The 24,190-nt window shown below is 36.2% G+C and overlaps 1 non-coding gene across 1 annotated transcript; it reads left to right on the plus strand.

Moving 5' to 3' along the window:
- Positions 1-10,333: 10,333 nt before the first annotated feature.
- On the plus strand, positions 10,334-10,440 carry LOC122737424. The gene has a single exon (XR_006354260.1). It is a non-coding gene; the product is annotated as a U6 spliceosomal RNA (small nuclear RNA).
- Positions 10,441-24,190: the final 13,750 nt, after the last annotated feature.

A 24,190-nucleotide genomic window follows, 5' to 3' on the forward strand; every position in this document is an offset into this window, starting at 1 on the left:
GCATTCAAAGAGCACAAACTGTATGTCCAATAAACATCTTAAACTCATTATGTACAAAATTGAGTTTATTATCTTATTCCCTAATCCCCCCAAATTCTCTATTATTATTAAATTCTACACACTCCTCCCAATCCCTCAGGCTCAAAACCTGGGTGTGATCCTTAATTTCTCATTTTCGATCAAATTTGTTGAATGTTTTCTATATGGAAAGCACGGGGTCTAGTGCTGGAAATACACATACACACACACACACACACACACACACACACACACACACACATATATAAATATATATAAAAATGAGGGAGTTCCTGATCTCAGTAAATTCATATTCTAAAGAAGGACAATCCATAAATATTTTTTGTACAATTTTTCCCCTTTTTCTCTTTTTCATGATTACTATTGTTAACTGTTTCCCTTCCATCCTATTCCCTTCCCCATGATATTTATTCTATTATCCCTCTTCTTTCATCCTATCACTCTTCATAAGGGATTTGCTTCTGTCTGTCCCCTCCCCCAATCTGCCCTTCCTTTTTTGCCCCTCTCTCTTTATCCCCTTCCCCTCCTATTTTCCTGCAGGGTTAGAGACATTACTCCACCCAATTGAATGTAAATGTTATTCCCTCCTTGAGCCAATTCTTACGAGATTGAGGTCTTTGAGCCAATTCTGATGAGTGTTAAATTCATTTACTGCCCTGCTCCTCTCCCATCTCTTCCTCTCACTCCATAAGCCCTTTCCTGTTTCTTTCATGTAGTATTTCACCTCTGCCCCTCCCCTCCCCCAGTGCATTCCCCTCACCCTTCAATTTATCCCTAAAGATGTCATCATGGGGCAGCTAGGTGACACAACGGACAAAGCATCCACCATGGGCCCAGGGGGATCCCAGCCAAAACCCGGCCTCAGACACAAGACAGTCACCCACTGAATGACCCCAGGTATGTCCCCAAACTCCAATTTTTTATGGTTCTCTAGGGTCTTGTATTTGAAAGTCAAATGTGCCATTCAGTTCAGGTCTTTTCATCATGACTACCTGAAAGTCCTCTTTTTAATTAAAGTCCCATTTTGTTCCTCTGAAAGTTTATGCTGAGGTTTGCTGGGTAGGTGATTCTTGGTTATAATCCCAATTCCTTTGCCCTCTGGAATATAATATTCCATGTTCTCTGGTCCTTTAATATAGAAGCTGATTGATCTTGTGCTATCTTGACTGGGGCTCCACAGTACTTGAATTCTTTCTTTTTTGGCAGCTTGCAATATTTTCTCCTTGACTTGATAGCTCTGGAATTTGGACGTAATATTCCTAGGAGTTTTCCTTTTGGGATCCCTTTCTGAAGGTGATTGGTAGTTTCTTTCAATTTCTATTTTATCTTCTGCTTCTAGAATATCACGGCAATTTTCCCTGAGAATATCTTGGAAGATGATGTCTAAGCTCTTTCCTTTATCATGGTTTTCAGGTAGACCAATAATTTTCAAATCATCTCTCCTGGACCTATTTTCCAGGTCAGCAGTTTTTTCCAGAAGATATTTCACATTGTCCTCTATGTTTTTTATTCATTTGGATTTGCTTTATTGTGTCTTGGTTTTTCATAAAATCACTAGCATCTATTTGTTCAATCCTAAATCTTAGGTAATTATTTTCATCAGAAAGCTTTTATACCTCCTTTTCCATTTGGCCAATTTGACTTTTCAAGCTGTTGAATTTTTTCTAATGTCTTTCCTCTACCTCTCTAACTTTATCTTCAAAGTCCTTTTTCAATGTTTCTGTGGCCTGAGACAAATTAATATTTTTCTTGGAATCTTTAGATATAGGAGCCCTGTCCTTGACAACTTCCCCTGTGGTTGCACCTTGTTCTTCCTTGTCACTGAAGGAACTTTCTATGGTCCTCACCTTTCTCTGTCTGCTCATCTTGCCTTTCTTTTACTTGACTTTTAGCTCCTTAAAGTGGGGCACTGTTTCCAGGCTTTAGTATCCCAAGCTTCAGAAGTCCCATTTGGTATGGTTTAAGGAAGATCAGGTTCTTCACTTTGTCTGGCCTCTTCCCTGGTCCTTAGATGACCCCAGACCAACTTGCTAATCAACCTGCTTTGTGTGTTGTGGTTGTCAGCTCTAATGAGCCAGTGCCCCTCCCCAGCCTGGGCCAGTACTACTCAAGCCTACCTCCTGGTTTCCAGCAGCAGTGAAAACTCAAGTTCTGCCTCGGCACTAAGATAGACCCCTGCAGTCTCTCCCCACCCCCCCCCTCCCCCCACCAAGGGCTCAGCATTCTCACCAGACAGTGAGTTTAGTTCCAGCTGACATAGACACTTCAGCTTATTGAGAGGCTCTGGGGGTCTCCTTCTCTGGTGAGGCCTTCTTGGGACAGGATCTGTGTCAGGGTGACTGTGGGGTTGGGCTCCATTTCTATGTCAGCATAGCAGCTCCTTCTTTCTGACCTTCCAAGCCATTCTTGGTTAGAAGATGATTTCAGCACATTCTTCTGTGGATTTTGCTGCTCCAGACATTGTCCTATGGCATTATTTCAATGTTATTTAGAATGATCGTATCATGAGTTCAAGAGCTCACTGCCTTTCCTCCTCCATCTTGGCTCAGCCCCAAAGGATTGATCCTACAATTTTTAAATCATATATATATTTTTTTTTGGGGGGGGGCAGTTGGGGTTAAATGACTTGCCCAGGGTCACACAGCTAGTAAATGTGTCTGAGGCTGGATTTGAACTCAGTTTCTCCTAAATCCAGGGTCGGTGCTCTATCCACTGCACCACCTAGCTGCCCCAGATCCTACAATTTTTAACAAGACTTGCTAAAACTTCTCAATAAGAGCATTTTAATAAGGGTATGTGGAAATGTAATTTTGATAAAATATGGTTATTAATGTATGCATTATTATTATAATATTAATGTATATACACATATTAAACACAATCTGTTTCAGAAATGCTCTATTATAAAGAATGAAAGGGTAGAAAAATATTTAACATATGGGGCCATCCCAGGCATGCCTTCTTGAAAAGATGTAGAAAATTCATGATTCTGATGATTGTACATATTCACCTAAGTCATTCAATACTGCTCCATTGACAGTTGAACCTCTGTATTGAAGAGAAAGTTCAATGTTTTTAAAATGATAGTACTTCTAAAACTAAACTACCTCTTACAAAGAACCCATCATTCTTGCTAAATATTTTCTCACAACACTAAATTCAGCCATTAGTTCTGTTTTATGGGCCAGTAAAAGGCCTAAGGTGGACTCCCATACCAAAACAGTCATTGAGGCAGAGTGGAATCTTGTTTTAGGTTATTTTTAGCTTGGAACAAATTACTCTAGCTGACAATCACACCTTAGTAAAACACTTATTGATATACACACAGATAATGATTAGAAATGTGATTTCTCTGGTTTAAAGACATCCCAGATGAGGAAGATCCCCTTATGAATACAAGGCAGCACCTTCTCTACAAATTATAGTTGTCTTGGAGATATTCCTAGAGAACTGAAAGGTTAGATGATTTGCCCATGCTCACACTGCCAGTGTGTGTGTGTGTGTGTGTGTGTGTGAGAGAGAGAGAGAGAGAAAGGATTGTACTCTTTCTGATTTCAAGACCAGCTGTCAATCATATCAAATCATATCAGACTGATTCTCAGGTTTATAAACATACAAATACCTTATTCAATTATAATATGCTGTCCTATCTTATTTTTATTGTGTTGAAAGGGACACAATTTATTTATTAAGCAATATGTCTTAAAAACACATTAGTGTAAAACTTTTTCAATTCTAATATTCCCTTCCCATCTGATTTTCAATTACTATCAAGGGTCTTCTGTTTCAGAGAAGGAATTGTCTAGCGGTTGTTTCCCTTTATCCCTTCTCATGCATATTGCCTAGAATATGACTTAAATAATTCATATAAATATGACCAGTAATTTATTTTACAAAAGTAGGAAGAATTCCCAAACCTCCTTTTTGAGGTAAAATAATATTTTTTATTATTTCAAACTGGCTTTTCTGCCCATTTTATTTATTTCTTTAATAGTAAACCCATCAAACAGCAGTATTTCTGAGTTGTCTCATATGGACTGTTCCCCTAACAGAGTTTAACATGAAATTAGATTTGGGTCCATCTGGTAACTCAGAAGTAAAAGATCTTCCCATCAGAGGGGAAGGAAAACACATTGATCATAAGCTTTTATCACACACAAAAGCTGAACATTTTCAATTTTTATTAAGTAGGAACACAATCAGCCACACAAGTAGGAAACAACTTATGGCTCTGAGCCACAGGACTTGGCATCTTCAGCACATCATGGATTTTGGAGCACTTATGCTGCCTCTACCCACTAGAATGGATGTGAACTGAATATTATCTATCTACCTTCCTAATCTGCACACCAAATATCCATAAAATTATATCCCAAGGGTAGTCATTGCCTTAAGGCCCATATGCTCAAGCATCTGTCTTAAATCATGCTCAAACCTCAAGGGCAAAAATAGCTACTTGTAACTTGGGTCACATATACTAATTGCTAAACTTTTCTGCTCCTGTAGTTTTTGAAATATGTATATTAAAATTAACTAGAACATATTGTAAATATTAGAGAGGTCTATGAGATTCATTGTCTCTGTTGCCTTGTTATTGCAAAAATAAAAATAAAAAATAAACAACATCCACCAGCACAACAAAACAAGAAACTAATCTGCTCCTTAAGTACTGAACCTCTCAACAAAAAACACCATGAGTGTTGGTTGGGCAACAGCTGGACTAATCATGAAGCCTTTTATGTTTTCTTACCATTAAACAGAAATGAGTTACACTTGTAAGGGGAGTTGAAATAAGGGAAGATTCACACACACACACACACACACACACACACCACAAACATGCAAACACATGCAGAGAATGTGTAATATGCTCCCAAGTTATGTTAATTCTAAAGCAATCTCTTCAGTCATATCCCTTCTTCGCTTCCCCTGAGCAAAACCAAATTGAAGACCTTCTCAGTAATCTTCTCATTAACATAAAATTCACCCATCCATCAATGAACAATTATTAAGCTCCTACTACATACCAGTCACTGTGTGAAGCACTGGGGATAGAAAAAGCTGCAAAAAACAGTCCTTGTACTCAAGGAAATGACCATTTAGTGGCAGAAATGACATGAAAACAAATATATCGAAAGCAAGACATATGCAAGATGAATTACAAATAATCAACAGAGAAAAAGCACTGGGATTGGGAGGTATTAGGGAAGGCTTCCTGAAGAAGGTAGGACTTTATACAAAGGACTTACAGGAAGTCAGAGAGGTCAGTAGTCAGATCAGAGAAGAAGAAATAGTCTCATTTTTACTTTGCTCTTACTGATCTCAAAACCATACAAATCACAATCTTTTTAGTTAAAATGAGTTATTCCCAATTGTACTATTGTCATGAATTCAGGAACTGGATATATATGTTATATATCAATAGTAATTCATATATTAATCCTAAACTGACTTTTTTTTCCCTGGATTTAGAGGTAGACCAGAATCAGTCCACAGTCCACAGGTATAGGCACAAAAGCAGGATTATTTGATCAACATGAATAGCCATAAATGAGAGAGCCTGACCAAGATATGGATTAGGTGACCCACAATACTGTGCTAGTTATATTCAGGTAGTGTAGAGTGTTAGAAAATCTGGACAGATGATTAGAGAATAAATTAATAGTATTTTGGAATTAACCACAAAGTAGGTTGGTAATCAGGAGTCAAAAATCCACAAAATTTCTGTGAGAAGGATTGTGGCACAGCTATAGTTTAAAGACCAAAACAGTTAAAAAAAACATGGAGTAAGGCAATAAAGAAGAGGTAAGAACAACTATAAATCAATATTAAGATCCAAAAAAATATGGTAATTTCTTGCCCTTATTCTGTGATCTTTATGTGTTTCCTGTAGGCTAGGAATCATTCCTGTAAGTTAAAAGTTAAGTTAGGTTTTGCCAGTGGGGGCCAACAGACTAAAGTGGACAAATTATAGATGGAAAAATAGCAACACATTCTTTTTTTGCTTTTTGTTTTGTTTTTGTTTTTTGTTTTTGTTTTTATTTTTGTTTTTTTTTTTTTTTTATAGGGAAAGATGGGTTAAGTCACCTGCCAAGAGTCACACAGCTAATAAGTTTCAAGTGTCTGAAGCAGGATTTGAACTCAGGTACTCCTGAATCCAAGGCCGGTGCTTTATCCACTGCGCCACCTAGCTGTCCCAACACATTCTAAAAATAAATAAATGAAGTGTTTAGATATTAAGTCTCATACTGCAATTCCAAACATGTTTATTCTATTATAATGTATGTGTTCATTTAGGGTTCTTTTGTCCTTTGCACTCCAGTAGTTACAAAGGAGTCTCAAACTGCACCTAAAAAAGGCAGCCTTTCTGGAGATGTTGTAGAATTTCCAGAATCTAGATTGGTTCTAATCTATCCCTGGTATGACTGAGGCCAGGAACATACCAGCATGGGCTGGTATGGTGTACATATTCACCCACAAAACTTTCATTGAGGTTCAACTACAATGTTAAGACTTTTCAAACTTTTCTAATTTTCAACTCTTCAATTTTTGAATTTATGAAAAGTAAGAATAAATTTGTTGGCCACTGATTTCTCATGTTTCAGTAATGAAATATATCATATTATAATTTTTTACTCTCTTCTGGAGCATTTTGCATAGTTTACATCAGTGGATATCCACGGTGTCACCATTAAGTAGGTGGTACAGTCATTATTATATCCATCTTACAGATAAGGACACAAAGATTCAGAAATGTTACATTTGTACAAAATGACACAGCTAGTAAGTACCAGGGGCAGGAAAAAATTCCAGGTTTCTCTTGACTCCCAATTCTCATACTCTTAAGAGTAGTTTATATTATGACCATTAAAATGGCATATATATATATATATATATATATATATATATATATATATATATATATACATATATATATATATATATATACATATATATATATATATGACTTTGAGCAAGACATTCAACCTCTCTCAGATTCAATTTCTTCATCTCCAAAATGAGGGATTTGGACTAGATGATCTCTAATATCATCTATAGTTCTGAATGCTTTGATTCCTGTGAAGGAACTCCATCACTCTACAAATATGCAATTTTAAGTGGAGATAGAAAAAGAGATATTTCTGCTGGCTAGCCAGGCAAAGCAATACTTTTACCTGCCACTATCCAGAGAAGAATTCATTTTTCCTGCTGTTCCTACCTCCAAGTAAAATGAAGAATCAGACTAACCAAGCATTTTTCTCTGTACTATTGACCAAATGACCATCAGGAAGAAGAAAGAAGATGAAGATAATTTTTGCTCCATTGTATACCAGGAAGAGAAAGGAAAGTCCTTTCACTCCTCTGCCCAATAGAAGAAAGAGAAAAAAGGCAGAAAAGAAAAAGAGAAGTGTTTTTATCATTAGTGTTCAGTGTATACCCATGGGACATTATGGTAATGTTTCTTGATATGAGGATTAAAGTCAAAATACTAAAACCACCAAAGTTCATGTGATCTTTGAGCATATCAGTGTATTTCAGAATATAGTCAGAGACACTAAGAAAGGATGGGAAGATGAAAAAGGTAGCAGGAGACCTGATAACTATAAAATGTAAGTACCACTAGGGTTTTCCTCTTTTGACTCTGCTTCTGCAAAAAAGATGTTTTTTCATGTATCACACAGAGGTAAGAGAAATGCAAGTAACAATTAAGTTAAAGTTAAAAAATAAAGGCTAGGACTTTTGTCCTTAAATTAATTGGTATAGTATGTAGAAAGAAGAGAGGAGAAAGGATAAAACTAAATTAATGATCTGAGATTTGCCACTATTTATATTTACTAGCTTTTTTTTTTTTGGCTTGCATCTTTGTATCCTCAATAAGTATATATTTAATAAGTTTAATTGAACTGAATTTAACTGACTTATGTAAGCACCTTGAGGAAATAACTTGCTTCAGAAGTTTAATATTTCCTTCATCTCTTGTAGTTGTCATGTTTCTGCAGAGACATTGTAGGAATGAAAGGATTGATCATCCCAGTTTAGATGGATGAAAGGAAATGATCATTTATTAAGCTCTACTATATGCCAGTTAAGTGTTAAGATATATACAAGTATTATCTCATTTTATCCTCACAAAAACCCTGGTAGGTACATGCTATTATTATCCCCATTTTATAGTAGAGGAAACTGAGGAAGATGGAGGCTAAGTGACCTGTCCAGGCTCATGAAGCTATTAATTATCTGAGGCTGGCTTTGATTTCATATCTTCCTGATTCTCCTGCTTAGGCAGAAACAGAAGGAATCTATATACAGTGGAGAATGGGCAGTTAAATGAAAATGAATTTTTACTTACACTTCAATATTTGAGTTCTACTTTCTAATATTTTTTTTATTTATGAAAATACAACTTTATGGTGTGGTTAGTCAATAGCTTAATTGCAAGAATAGCGGAAGAATTCAGCAGATGCTCATCAGACTAAATGGTAAATGAAAGAAAAAGGGTTAAAATATAAATGAAAAATTGCCAAAGTAAAAGATCTAATGGAATTCCATGCTAAGACCTATGGGGAAAACTGCATAATGAGGTATTGTTGATTGGTTCAATCTCTTAAAGGAATCAGAATTTTTAAAAACTGAAGATAGAAATATGAAATTATGTTATGTATGCCTACTACTTACTATAAAGAGTATGCTATTCCCGAACATAGTTTAATATGCTAGCTTGATCATACTAGCTTCTTACAGTGTAAGGAAAAGAAAGACTTAATTATTACTCCAAAACAAATTACTACCTGTAACATTAACTTGGTCTACTTAACTACTTTTCTCTAGCATTAGGGCTACTAAAATGTCTTGAAAATTAGTCTTTAAAATGCAAGGTGCATTTCACCAATAAATAATGTACTTTGTGGGTGTGAATTGTAACTTAATATTCTTTATGCATTTTTGCTTTCTTTTTAACCCCAAGAAAGTGAAAGTGAGATAAATAAACAGGGAGTCCCAGTAAAATACATAAATATAAATTATATATATATATATATGTGTGTGTGTGTGTGTGTGTGTGTGTGTGTGTGAGTGTATGCCACTTTTTTCCTAAGGGGATTTGAAAAAATATTACAAAGGTTGAAAAAGAGAAAGGGATAATTTAACACAGCATTAAAGCAATGATGTATAAATCCTTTCATTTTGTAATTCTTAGGGATCAGAGACACTGAATTTGTTCTGCAAATATCTGAACATGGTAGAATACAATCTCAAAGAGAACTGGAGAAATCTATCTATAAGGGATTATACTTTTTATTCATTTAGACATACAACTTACTCAAGACTGGATTTTGTTTTGATTTCATCAGTTTGAGTGAATTCAATTATGTCAACAAAGTTAAGAAAAATAACACTCAGATCATAGGTCTGTCAAACTTTTCCAAAATGCAAAGAATGATAAAAGCCTGCACTGTAGGCTTAACAATTCAGCTGTCTTATATGGTCAAAGTATTAGCTGAGCTTCTAATAACAATTGTTGGCTGCTTTCCAGATACCTCTCTATGTGGCAAATCAAAAGACATTATTGAAGGTCTATTTAAAATTGGCAGTTACAAGTATATGCATCAGAGCCCACATTTCTCATGAAAAAGAGTGATAGAGATGAGGGGAAGACTAAAAAAAAGAGGAAACAGGAGGGAGATGTATAGAAAAACAAAAGGGGAGAAAAGAGAAATGGGGAAAGAGGGTAAAGAAAAGTTGAAAAGAGGAGGGAGGGAAGGAGAAAAGGGAAACATTTCTGGCCAAGGTGAAGGGTAAATAATAACTGGAAATTTTTTTTATTTTGACTTGCCCAGGGTCACACAGCTAGTAAGTGTTAAGTGTCTGAGGCCATATTTGAATTCAGGTACTCCTGAATCCAGGGCCGGTGCTCTATCCATTGTGCCACCTAGCTGCCCTAACTGGAAATTTTGATTCCCGGCTTAAGAAACAGGAAATTGCTATGAGGAAACTGTCAAATCAACCCTACTGCAGGGGAGAATCCAAAACTGACTGTAGAAGAAACTCTGGTCATTGACCCATGGGTAATGGTCAGACAGAGACTACACATTTACCCCCACTGTGGGAAAACTTAGCACATCAAATTTACTGGTGAATTTCACTGGCACAAAAGGAGCAGAAAAGTGGAGCAAGGAGATCCATAAATTTGGGGGCCTTGAGAAGGAGTACTGATGATCTATCCTTAGTTATGTCTCTGGGTATAGTAATTAGATCACAGCCACAAGCAACTAGACACTTTAAGATCTATAGGAAAGTGCTCGCTTCGGCAGCACATATACTAAAATTGGAACGATACAGAGAAGATTAGCATGGCCCCTGCGCAAGGATGACACGCAAATTCGTGAAGCGTTCCATATTTTTATAACCTATATCAGATTACCTGCTGTCTAGGGGAGGGGGGAGGGAGGGGAGGGAGGGAGAAAAATCTGAAATTGTAAAGCATGTATAAACAAAAGTTGAGAACTATCTTTACATGTAACGGAAAAAATAAAATATCTCATAAGGAAAAAAAAAAAAAAAAAGATCTATAGGAAATAAAGAAACAATATGATGGATTATGTGTTCTGAGTCAATGAACTTTGGCACAATCCAGTACTAGTGGAAACTATGATAATAAAAACCTAGTAATCATTATTCTAGAGATTGTTTCTGTGACCCAGGGTAAATGCATGAAATTCTTAGTGTGTGAAAGGGAATTTTATTATGACAACCATTTTTGATAACAACTAGTAGGGATTGTCTGAAAATATTATAAATCAACGATTACTTGCAGTTAGTGTTTTGCTGTATTAAATATTTTGGGAACATTACTTCAGTTTACATCAGGAATCCATACTTTTTAGGAACATGGTTTAGTCAACAAAGTAAAACAGTTTGATAGGTTATTTTCCCCTATAAATTGAATGACAATTCTTATTATAAACATGTGTTGTGAGATTGCTTACTATGAAAGGCCATTGAAATTGAAAATAGGAGAGGATTCTAGGAAGATGGTGTACTAAGTCAGATAATATTAGCTTCTCCAAATGTTCTCCAAACACACAACACACAAAAAGCCAGAACATTGCCTCTAAGTGAACATAGAGGAGCAGAAATTAAAAAAAAAAGTCAAAGTAAAGTAGTTGTCATCCTAGGACAAGTATAGAGGACCACAAGAAAGACTAGACCTCCAGGGAATGGAAATTGGGCCTGAGCCATGCACAAGTACCTCCAGCCCCATTCTGAAGAATCAATAATCAACAATTACTGGGAGCAGCTGTGTTGGGAGGTAGGCTTAACCTCAGGAACTTTCACTTCACAAACAATGTGGGAGTCAGGTGACTGAGTAGGAGAAGAGGGAAGGATCTTCCATATTTAAGGGATGCCAAGCATAGCCCTGCTGATCAAATATATTTCCAGGACATGGCTTTGGGAAAGACGGAGCTAGCACATGTCTGGTAAGTGTGGTAGCAAAGGGTGGGGTGCCCTCCTGGCTATGGGAATGTACAGAAGAGGAGAGTTCCTGGTTTCAGTTCTAGGGCAGAGAGGACAGTTGAAGTTTAGAGTCAGAGGGACCACAGGAAGCAAGAGCATTTGTGAGAAAACATGGAAGGGGGCACTAGCTATAGCTTAAGAGTGTAGAGGAGTACAAAAGGTTGGCCCCAGAACAGAGCTCAGAAAATAACAGTAAGTAAGGATAAAGAACCCAAACATATATAGCTACTATGGGGAGAGAGAAGATCTGGGTTCATAATCAGAGAAAGACAGTGGAGCTTAAAAAGGCACTCTTTTTTATTAGAAATATCAAATGGTCACAAGCCCAAAAAGAGTCATTGGGAGAACTTAAAAAAGGACTTTAAAATTCAAAATAAGAGAGGTTACAAAAAAGTTAGGAAAATAAATAATAACAATCCAAGGAAATTAAAAAAATATGAGAAGCAAGTTAACCAACTAGAAATCACAAATCAAAAACTCAAAGAAGAATCTAATTCCTTGAAAATGAGAATTAGAGGGGCAGGTAGGTGGCACAGTGGATAGAGCACTGGCCATGGATTCAGGAGGACCTGAGTTCAAATCCAGCCTCAGACACTTAACAGTCACTAGCTGTGGGACCCTGGGTAAGTCACTTAACCCCAGTTGTCTCACCAAAAACAAAAAGAGAGTTCGGCAAAGGGGAAGCTAATGACATTATAAGACACCAAGAAATAGTAAAGCAAAATCAAAAGATTGAAAAAATACAAAGAATATGAAACATCTTATCAGAAAAACAACTGATCTGGAGAACATATCAAGGAGAGACAATATAAGAATTGTTGGACTATCTGAACATTATGATAAAAAATAATATTGATTCAAAATTACAAGAAATTATAAAGGAAAAATACTCAAAAGTTCTAGAACAAGAAGGTAAAGCATAACTTTTTAAAAATCCACAAATCACCACCTTAAAGTGATTGCAGGAGGAAGAGTAAAAGGAATGTACTAGCCTAGTTTCAAAGCTCCCAGGTAAGAGGGAAAATATTCCAAGGAACAAGAAAACAGCATTTAAATACCACAGAGCTACAGTCAGGATTACACAAGACCTAGAAGCCTCTACATTGAAGAATTATAAGTCTTTTTTTTGTTTGTTTAGAATTTTATTTTCCAAATTACATGTAAAAACAAATTGACATGAATTTTTTAAAAGTCTGTGTTATAATTTATTTTCCTCCCTCCCTTCCCATCCCCCACCCCCCAAATTCAAACAGTTTGATATGTTATACATGAGTAGTCATGAAAAAACTTCTCCACATTAGCTGGTTTGTGAGAAAAAATGGACAAAAACAAAACTTCAGATTAAGTAACTTTCAAAAAATTATTCTTCAATCTGTTTTCAGATACTATTAGTTCTTTCTCTGTAGATGGATTGAAATTTACATAAGTTCTTCAGAGTTATACTAGATCATTGCATTGCTGAAAATAATCACATCCTTCCCAGCAGATCATCTTACACTAATGCTTTTATTTTGTATATATTTCACTTTGCTTCAGTTCATGTAGGTCTTTCCAGGTTTTTCTGATAGTATCTTGTTCATCAAAACCTTTATATAGTACCTTAAACTTGACAAAGAATTTTCTTCACAAGAGCCCAGAAAAGTAGGTTTCATACATTTTGCCATTATAATCAATCATCATAACTATTTCCTTTCATATTATTCCCTTCCCATGATATTTACTCTATTTTATATCTTCTTTTATCCCATTCCTCCTCAGAAGTGTGTTGCTTCTGACTGCCCCCTGACCTGCTCTGCCCTCCTTTCTTTCATCCTTTCCTCCTTATCTTCTTCCCCTCCTACTTTCCTGCAGGGTTAGATATATTACTCCTTCCAATTGGGTGTATATGTTATTCCCATCTTGAGCCAACTTTGATGGGATTAAGATCTTTTAGCTAATTCTGAGTTCTAAATTTTCTTCTTCCCTCCCTTCTCAACCTTCCCTATGAAATCAAGCAATTCAATATAAGTCATACATGTGCAGTTATGCAGAACATCTTCACATTCCTCAAAAGTGTTTTGGTTTTTATTGCTTTGTCCCCCAATCGGCCCTTCCTTCCTTTCCCTCTCCCCCTCCCCCTTATCTCCTCCCCCCCCACACACTTTCCCTCAGGGAAAGATATATTATTATACCCACTTGAGTATGTATGGTATTCCTTCTTTGAGCCAATTCTGTTAATAGTAAGGTTCACTCACTCCCCCACTCCTTCCCCCTATCCCCCTCCCCTCTATAAACTTGTTCTTGTTTCCTTCATGTTAGCTACCTCTCCCCAGTCCACCTCTCCCCTTCTCCCTCCCCCAGTGCATTCCTCCTACCCTTCAACCCTATTTTAAAGATGTCATCATGGGTTAGCTAGGTGGCATAGTAGACAAAAAGCACCAGCCCTGGACCCAGGAGGCCTGAGCCCAAATCCAGCCCCAGACTTAAGCCATATCACCCTGCCTTCCCCAGAAAAAGCCAAGGATAAACCAAAAGTAAATGCTTTACATATATCATCCCTTCACATTCAGTTCAGACCTGTGTCCTCTAAGTGTATTCCTTTCAGCTGCCCTAATAATGAGAAAAATCTTATGAGTTAGAAGTATTATCTTCCCATGTAAAAATGTAAACAGTTTAATCTTTTAATATCCCCCATGACTTCTTTTTCCTGTTTACCTTTTTATACTTCTCTAGAATATTGTATTTGACAGTAAAATTTTCTATTCAGTTCAGGTCTTTTCATCACAAATGTCTGAAAGTCCTCTTTTTCATCGAAGTCCCATTTTTTCCTCTGAAATAATGTACACCGTTTTGCTGGGTAAGTGAATTGTGTCTGCAGTCCCAATTGCTTTGACCTATGGAATATCATATTCCATGCCCTCTAGTTGTTTATTGTAGATGCTGCTAGATCTTGTTTTATCCTTACTGGAGTTGCACAGTATTTGAATTGCTTTTTTTTTTTTTTTTGGCTGCTTGCAATATTTTCTCCTTGACCTGGAAGCTCTGGAATTTGACTATAATATTCCTGGAGGTTTTCCTTTTGGGTTATTTTTCAGTAGGTGATTAGTGGATTCTTTTAATTTCTATTTCAACCTTCTGTTTCTAGAATATAAGGGCAATTTTCCCTAACACTTTCATGGAAGATGTTGTCTAAACTCTTATTTTGCTCATGGTTTTCAGGTAATACAGTGATTTTCAAATTATCTCTCCTAGATCTATTTTCCAGGTCAGAGGTTTTTCCAAGGAGATATTTCATGTTGCCCTCTATTTTTTTATTCATTTGGATTTCCTTTACTGTGTCTTAGTTTCTCATAAAGTCACTAACTACCATTTGTTCAATCCTAATTCTTAGGCAACAATTTTCTTCAGAGAGCTTTTGTATCTCCTTTTCCATTTGGCTTTTCACACTGTTGACTTTTTTGTCATGACTCTGCTGCATCACTCTCATTTCTCTTTCCATTTGTTTCTTCACCTCTCTAAAACTTCCTTCTATCTCTCCTAGTTTCTTTTCAAAGTCCCTTTTGAGAACTTCCATGGCTTGAGACCAATTCATATTTTTCTTGGAAGCTCTGGATGTAGGGGCCCTGAGGCTGTTATCCTTTTCTGAGGGTGCCTCTCATTCTTCGTTGTTGCTAAAGAAACTTTCTATATATCTCAACTTTCTTTGCTTGCTCATCTTGCCTTTTTTTACTTGACTTTTAACTTTCTCTTACAATGGGCCCCTACTTCCAACCTACACTGTCCCAAGCTTCAGATGGTCCCAGGCATTTTGGTTTGAGGGAGGGCAGGTTTTTCTATTGCTTGGCCTGTTCTCTGTTCTGAAGTCAACCTCAAGCCAACTTGCTAATTAACCAGCCAGCAAAACTTTGTGTGCTATTGTTCTCAGCTCTGATGAGCCTGCACCCCTCCCCCACCTGGCCCTCCTGCTGCTCAACATTACTTCCTGGTTCCCAGCTGGGGTGGAATAGTGGAATTCCTTCTTAGTTCCCACAGACACCCCTGTATTTTCCACTTCCCCCTGCCCCTGGCCAGATTTTCTGCACTCTTATCCCACTGTAAGCTTAGTTCCAGAAGATGATGGTGTTGTTGCCTATTTTGAGGCTGGGGGTAAGTTTCTCTGGTGCAGTCTGCCTGGGGACTATGTTGTTGTGATCACAGGGTTGGACTCTACTAGCATCCCAGCATATTCCCCTCTAAGCTGTTTTTGGCTGGAAAATAATCTCAGCTGGTCTTTTTGTGGATTTTGCTACTCCAGGGTTTGTTTTATGGATGTTTTGGGGGTAATTTGAAGAACTATAAGTATTGAAACAGTTCTTTTCATAGAGCAAAAGAGTTGGGGTTACAACTAAGAGTAATGTACCCAGCAATGATTTTTTAAATTAAAAAATAAATAACAATTTTATTTAGTGTTTTGATTTCCAATTTTTATCCCTCTTTTCCTCCTGCCTTTCCCCCTTCTCTAGGGTGGAAAACAATCAGATATGGATTATACATGTATGATTATATAAAACATTACCATATTTGTCATGTTGTACAAGAAAACTTGATTAAAAGAAAAAAAATGAAAGAAATTGAAAAATAGCATGTATTCATCTGTTCCATTAATACCTGTTCTTACTTTGGAGGTGGATAGTATGTTTCATCAATAGTCCTTTGGTATTATTTTGGATCATTGTATTGTTGGGACTAGTCAAGTCATTCACAATTCTTCATCAAACATTATTGCTGTCTCTGTGCACTATGTTCTTTTAGCTCTGCTCACTTTACTATACATCACTTCATATACGTCTACCAGGCCTTTCTGAAGTCATGCTGCTTGTCATTTCTTATAGTACAATAATATTTTATCACCATCCTATACCACAATGTGTTTAGGCATTTCCTAACTGATGGCCATTCCTTTGATTTCCAATTCTTAGCTACCACAAAAAGAGCTGCTATAAATATTTATGTACAAATGTTTTGTTTCTTTTTTTCTCTTTTTGGGGATGCCTTTGGGATATAAATCTAGTAGTGGTTTTGCTAGATCAAAGTGTATGTACAGTTCTATTGTCCTTTAGACATATATCAAAATTGGTCTCCAGAATGGATGGATCTTTTCACAACTCCACCAACAGTGGATTAGTGTCCCAGCTTTCCCACATCCTCTCCAACATTCAATATTTTCTGTTTTTGTTATATTTTCCATTCTGATGGTTGTGAGGTGATTCCTCAGAGTTGTTTTAATTTGTATTTCTCTGATCAATAATGACCTAGAGCATTTTTCATATAATTAAAGATAGCTTTGATTTCTTTGTCTGAAAACTGCCTGTTCATATTCTTTGACCATTTATCAATTGGTTTGTCTTTTTATAATTTTGACTCAATTCTCTGTATATTTGAGAAATTAGGCCTTTATCAGAGATATTTGTTTCAAAAATTCTTTCCCAGTTTTCTACTTCCTTTGTAATCTTGGTTACATTAGTTTTGTTTGTGCAAAAGGTTTTTAGTTTTATATAATCAAGAAGATTTCTTTTGAATTTAATTTTATTCTCTATATCTTCTTTGGTTCTAAATTCTTCCCCTGCCTATATATCTGAAAGATAACTGATTCCATACTCCCTTAATTTGTTTATGGTATCACCCTTAATGTGTAAATCTGATCTTATTTTAATATATGGTATGAGATGTTGTTATATGCCTAGTTTCCACCAGAAAAATTAAGAATAATCCTGAATGGTAAAAAAAAAATGGACATTTAACAAATTGAAAGACTTTCATGTATTTGTGACAAAAACAGCAGAACTTAATGGAAAATTTGTCATACAAGAACCAGGATAAATGTATGGTAACATTAAAGATGAATTATCAGTGACTCAATAAGGTCCTATGAAGAAACATGAGATAGAGAGCATTGTTGAGGTATAAAGTAGATAACTTTGATAATTTTAAATTAAAAATTTCTTGTATAAATAAACACACACATATGTGTATTTATATAAAATGCTCTAAATAATGATTGATTAGATAAGTGTAAAGTGAAGCAACTTTGAGAAATCATCATATACCTATGAGTTTAGCTAAAATTATAGTTTTCAATTGGGGAATGACTAAATTAGGTGTGGTATATGATAGTGATGGAATATTTCTATTATATAAGAAATGACTAGAAAAACATAGAGGTGCAGCTAAGTGGTGCAGTGGATAGAGCACTGGCCCTGGAGTCAGGAGTACCTGAGTTCACATCCAGCCTCAGACATTTGACACTTACTAGCTGTGTGACCCTGGGCAAGTCACTTAACCCCAATTCCCTCATCAAAAACAAAACAAAACAAAAAACATGGAAAGCCTTGTACATATGAAAGAATATGCTTTTTACTTCCAGAGAAAGAACTGACAAATAGAAATATATATTGTATGGTTTTAAATATATATATATATATATATATATGTGTGTGTGTGTGTGTGTGTGTACGTGTATAGTTTGTCTATATATATATACATATATGTATGTGCATATGTACATACATTTATATTTAATTGTAGGCTTCTCTAGCCCAGGCTGTGGGGAAAGGAGAAAAATAAAATAAAAAGTGCAAAGAAGAAAAGAAAACCTAGAAGGAAGCACAGAAAAACTGTCACTTTGAAAACAATGTTTAGTATGTCAATAAAAGGTTTTTTGAAAGGAAAATTTATTGTTTTATAGTCAATCCTCTCTCAAGTTCTGCTGTATACATGGAAATGCTCTTTTTCCCCCTTTTTGGTTTATTATTTAAGTTTAAAATGAAAAAAAAGAAATTGAAAATAACTTCCACTAATAATCTAGAGTTTTTATTGTCTCAATTTCCTAGCTTGTATTCTTTGTTGTTGAATTGTGATAATTAGCTTTATGATATATACAAAGTTTGCCCACAATTTTAAAATGTGCATTTTACATTAAAATTTTAGCTATGAGGAAAACATGTACACATGGACCAAATTTTAATTTAAATAACAAAGTTCTTTGTAGATCGTCTTTCCTATTCTATGACCAAACTTTATGTTGATAAAATACATTTTAATATTGAGAATGCCATGGAGAAAGTACCAATTTTGAAATTAATCATGGAAATAGTTACTCCAGAAGAATATTTTAATTGGGGGCCATTCACATACATAAATGCATTATATATAAATACACCCATGCATACATACATACTCAAGATACCTACACACACACACAGTTCATACAGATATTTTGCTCCAGATATATGATTTCATTGGTCTAGGGAGTTTGGGTGTAACTGGTTGTGGATGTTCCTTCTAACAATGCAAATCAGTTAAAATCATTCAATTTATAATCTTACAGAATTTCCTGGAGCACCTAGAGATTATACGATTTTCCCAAAGTCATATATCCATCATTTGTTTTATTTTATTATTTTTTTAAGTGAGGCAATTGGGATTAAGTGACTTGCCCAGGGTCACACAGCTAGTGTGAAGTGTCTGAGGCCGAATTTGAACTCAGGTCCTCCTGAATCCAGGGCTGGTGCTCTATCCACTGTGCCACCTAGCTGCCCCCATCATTTGTTTTAGATAGGACTTAAACCCAAGCTTACTTTGAAGCTAATCCTCTAACTTTATGACACACTGCCTCTATAGTATGCTGTGAATAGGTCAAACTATACATTAGACTGATGGACTTAGTTCAGAGTGAATGATTAGGTATGAAAGAAGACATGAACTTTCTAGGTTACTAAATTTATAATTTATATCTTTTTCATGATTGGAGTTAATAAAACCATCCATTCCTCATATAAATGTTTTCTATAGATAAACATAATGTTCTTTTGTGAATTTTATCAATATTTCATCATATTTCTTCTTATAAAACATGCAGAAAAATTTATTACATTTCAATAAAGCATTGTCCATTAAAGTCTGATGTCTCATGGTAGTGGGGACGTGATCCTGGGTTTTTGAAGATTATTCATCATTCATTATTATCTCTAGCAAACCCAACCTAGTGGCAAAGATTTTGATTATTGGTAATGGACTATATATGTTTTGTCTGAAAGCTAGCCTATGAAAATTTAGAATGATGATGATCCATTTTTCTGTGGATTAATTTTTCACAAAATCATAAAACTTAGAGTTGAAAGTGACCTTATCATCTTTCTAGTCCCACTAAGATCCACCCTCCTCCAAGAGAAAACCCATAATGTAAAATATCTTGGCAATGATCATTTAATATCTGCCAGAATACCCCTAATGAAAGGGAGTCCCTTTACTTCTCTAGAAGCGCATTATTATTTTATAGCGTTTCTTCCCGTTGACATCAAGCCTATATTTGCTATGTGTTACTTTTACCCACACCTATAATATTCCTGGAGGTTTTCATTTTAGGTTCTCTTTCAGAATGAGATAGGTGGATTCTTTCAATTTTTATTTTACCTTCTGCTTCTAGAATATTATGGCAATTTTCCCTGACAATTTCTTGGAAGATGATGTTAAGCTGTTTTTATGATCATGGCTTTCACGTAGTACAATAATTTTCAAATTATCTCTCCTGCATCTATTTCCCAGGTCAACTATTTTTTTTCCAAGGAGAAATTTCACATTCCCTCTACTTTTCATTCTTTTGGTTTTGCTTTATAGTGTCTTGATTTCTCATGAAGTCATTAGCTTCCACTTGCTCAATCCTAAATCTTTAGGAATTATTTTCTTCATAGAGCTTTTGTATCTCTTTCTCTATTTGGCTTTTCAAGCTCTTGAGGTTTTTTTCAAGACTTTTCTGCATCACTCTCATTTCTCTTTCCATTTTTTCCTCTACTTCTCTTACCTTATCTTGAAAGTCCTTTTTAAAGACTTCCATGGCCTGATAATAATTCATATTTTTCCTGGAAGGTTTTGAGGTAGGAGCTTTGACTTTCTTTTCTTCTTCTGAAGGTGTATTTTGATCTTCCTTGTCACCAAAGAAACTTTCTAGTATCCACATTTTTTTTCTGTCTGCTCATTTTGGCAGCCCATTTCTTGACTTTTAACTCCTTCTTAAAGTGGGTACTGCTTTCACAGAATAGTATCCCAAGCTTCAGAGGGTCCCAGGTGGAACAATTTGAGGAGAGGCATGTTCTATATTCTCCTGTCCTGTGCTATGGTTTGTAAGTAACCACAGGCCTGATGGCTCTTTCACCCAGAAACATAATTCTGTTTCACTGTGGTTACAAGCTCCAATGTGCCTGCACCCCTCCCTGACCTGGGCCTGCCTTGACTGTTTCCTGGTCCTGAGCACAGGCAACACAACAGAGATCCACCTCAGTGCCAGCAGAGACCCCTTAAATCTCCCCTCAGTCAACTACTCAAATATCTCAGGAGTCTGTGAGCTGAGTTCTAGAATTAGCTGCTGCCTCAGCTGATTCCAATGCTCCTGAGGCCTGACTCTCTGAGGCTGTGGATGGGTCTGTGAGGCATGGCCTGGATCTGTATTACACTCTCACCCTAATAAAACAGACCTTTCCTGCCAACTTTATTAACAATATTATGGCATTATTTCAAGGAATTTGGAGGGATTTGGGGGAGAACTCACAGGAGTCACTGTCTGTCCTCCACCATCTTGGCTCCACAGACCTAGACCCCTTATCTATGAAAAGAACTGAGACAAAATTACTATAGGGCTAAGATATGCTCTACCAGTCTGTTGCTGACACTGATGAAATCCCATGAAAGGAGAGAGGTAACAAGGGTCCACATGTAGCTGAGGAGCATTCCCTTATAATATGGGAATATTATTGTGTGGCTTGAACAGAGTCAAAACAGGCATTTTTAACCTTTTCCCACCCCAGCCCCCATCCAACATATTCTTCAAAGCACACTAATTTCTTCCAGGAGAGAAAGCAGGAATTTTAGGTCAGTAGCCTTTCTGTCTCCTTGGAGAGGAGTTCTTAGGCTAGAATTTTGTCTATCTGCTCCTTTGAATACTGTTACTTTGGGGGATATGATCAGATTCAATCTACCTTCTGATCACTGTTTCTCTTTTTTTTTTTTTAAGTGAGGCAATTGGGGTTAAGTGACTTTCTCAGGGTCACACAGCTAGTAAGTGTTAAATGTCTGAGGCCAGATTTGAACTCAGGTACTCCTGATTCCAAGGCCAGTGCTCTATCCACTGCGCCACCAACTGCCCCCACTGTTTCTCATTATCCTGGGTAAGGAGGATCTCAAGATTTGTATACAAGACTTGACCCCTTCCCCACCAAATGCCAATTCAACAGTGAACACACATAGTTAATGGGAGAGAAATACATTTATCCAAATTGGCAGCAAAACTGAAATCAGAGAAAGTTTACATCTACTAGGTAACACAAAGTGAAGGAACTCTCCCTTTGGGAGTGAATTAAGTCATCTCAACCAATACAGACTTCTAGATCTTTTCCAAGGGGACAATTCATGAAGTCTGTACTTTAGCAAGCCAGGGATACAAACTTGATGGAAACTTATAGCTTCTGTTGTGTCTTTTCCTTTAGTAACACGAAGTGTTGTTGACTTCATCTTTCTTTCCTTTTGACCTTTTCTATCTTCCCTCTTGAACCTGGAAGCTAGAAGTGCCCAAAGCAGCTCAATGCTTGAAGTGTCCTAAAGAAAGCTGAAGAAGCCAAGAGCCAATTCCCTGCCATCCCTTAACCAGGAAAGGACATTCATCCTCAACAGTGAGGAAAGAGTTCCATACCAATGGGCAGGGTTACATATCCCAGAATACCCCAGCATATCCATTTTTAAAATATTGGTTATGATTTCAAGTGCCATCTAGTCTAAAAAGAACAATACATACTTGGTTGAAGGTCCCTTTTACAATACACAGAATCAATTATTTTCTAGTCTTTTGTAGAACTTCAATAAGGGGAAACCCACTACTTCTTGAGGCAACCCATTATAAATATTAGGGAGTCTCCACCATCAACCATCACCTTTGAATTAAGCTAGAATCTGTTTCTTTTCAACCTATACACTCTACTACTAGTCTTTCCCTCAAAAGTCAAGAAGAAAGTCTATTTATTTATTTTACAGCATAGCCCTTCAAATAATTGAAGTCAACCATTTTGTTTCCCCTGAATCTTTTCCTTTACAGGTTAAAAGTTTCTTCTTCCTTTAATTTACCCTCATGTGATATGCTTTTGCCATCTTACAAATTTTCCTAATTCCAATTTGCCATCATTTTTCTAAAATATGGTGTCCAAAACTGAGAACACCACTTCCCACTTATGGTCTGACCAGGACAAATTACAGGAAAATTACCACTTTGTCTAAAGCAGTCCTGGCAAGCATTAGCTTTGTAAATATCAGGATCTATATTAGACTTGTCCATAGCTCCCCCCCCCCTGTGGAATTATGAGGCTAATTCCTTGAAGCAATGTAGGACTTCTTATCTATCCCCATTATAATTTAAACCCATATATTTGACACATGTATAAACTATCCAGATAGGTTTGGATTGTTATTAGTCAGATAATATATTAGCTACCATTCTTACTTAATGTGTTATGAAAATTTGATAAGTAGCTATTTACTCAGTTATTCCTATAAAATTTGTCAAATAAGAATTTCTAAAAGTAAGTCATATTCCCTTATTTCCTATGTAAGCCATAAATTTAATTAGCAAAAATATCTTCAATAGGATGGAGATTATTTTTCAATTATGCAAATGGAAACAAGAATCCTTTCTGCCACTAAAACTGTGATATGTGAATGAAATATATAGGTCCTAATAGCAAGCAACATTCATTAGCTTTCTCTTTACCATAAATCTTCCCATCTACTTTACTTAAATATTCATTCATCTCTATATCAGTTGCTTGGTAAATCAGATATCTGCATAAAATTGGCCTAGATGTAAATCAGTTTTGCAATACCTTTTGGACCAGTGTTTGGCTACAATTACCTTCATTAATTTGAAGTCATTTGTTATAGGGCAGGTATGAAGTCACTCTATGCATGAACTATGAAAAAATACCTCCTTAAATATGCCCCTGTCTCCCTGACTTTACATAGACTGCAAGCTATGCCTAGAATGAACTTCTTTTTCTCATTTCTGCCTTTTTAAATTTCCAATTTCCTTCTGAACTCCATTCAAATGTCACTTTCCATAGGAGATACTCTATCTACCAATGCTTTCTGCTCCCTAAATTACCTTCTCTTTATTTCATGTGAATGCTTGTATGTAATAAATATGTGTCTACCTCTACAGAATGAAAGTACCTTGAGGGGAGGGAATTTTTTTTTCATATTTGTCTTCATGTCACTAACATCTAGCACAGTGACTGACATAGTACATACTTTTTGGTTAAGGAAATTATTAGAGCAAATTTGATTTTAAGTTAAAGAGTGGGAACTTATTTTAGAAGCTCCCATTCACAAGGAAACCAATGACTGAGTATTTCTGTCTGGGTACTCAGTTACCCCTGTAGAGAAGCAATTCTACCCATCAGCATTGTAAGGGATTACTTTGATGTAACTGTGTACATTTGGAGGAAACACAACTAGATTTTTTTTAGTGAGGCAGTTGGGGTTAAGTGACTTGGCCAAGGTCACACAGCTGGCAAGTGTCAATTGTCTGAGGCCAGATTCGAATTCAGGTCCTCCTGAATCCAAGGGTGGTGCTCTATCCACT

This window comes from Dromiciops gliroides, chromosome 1, assembly GCF_019393635.1.
Source record: "Dromiciops gliroides isolate mDroGli1 chromosome 1, mDroGli1.pri, whole genome shotgun sequence".
In the NCBI taxonomy this organism is placed as follows: domain Eukaryota; kingdom Metazoa; phylum Chordata; class Mammalia; order Microbiotheria; family Microbiotheriidae; genus Dromiciops; species Dromiciops gliroides.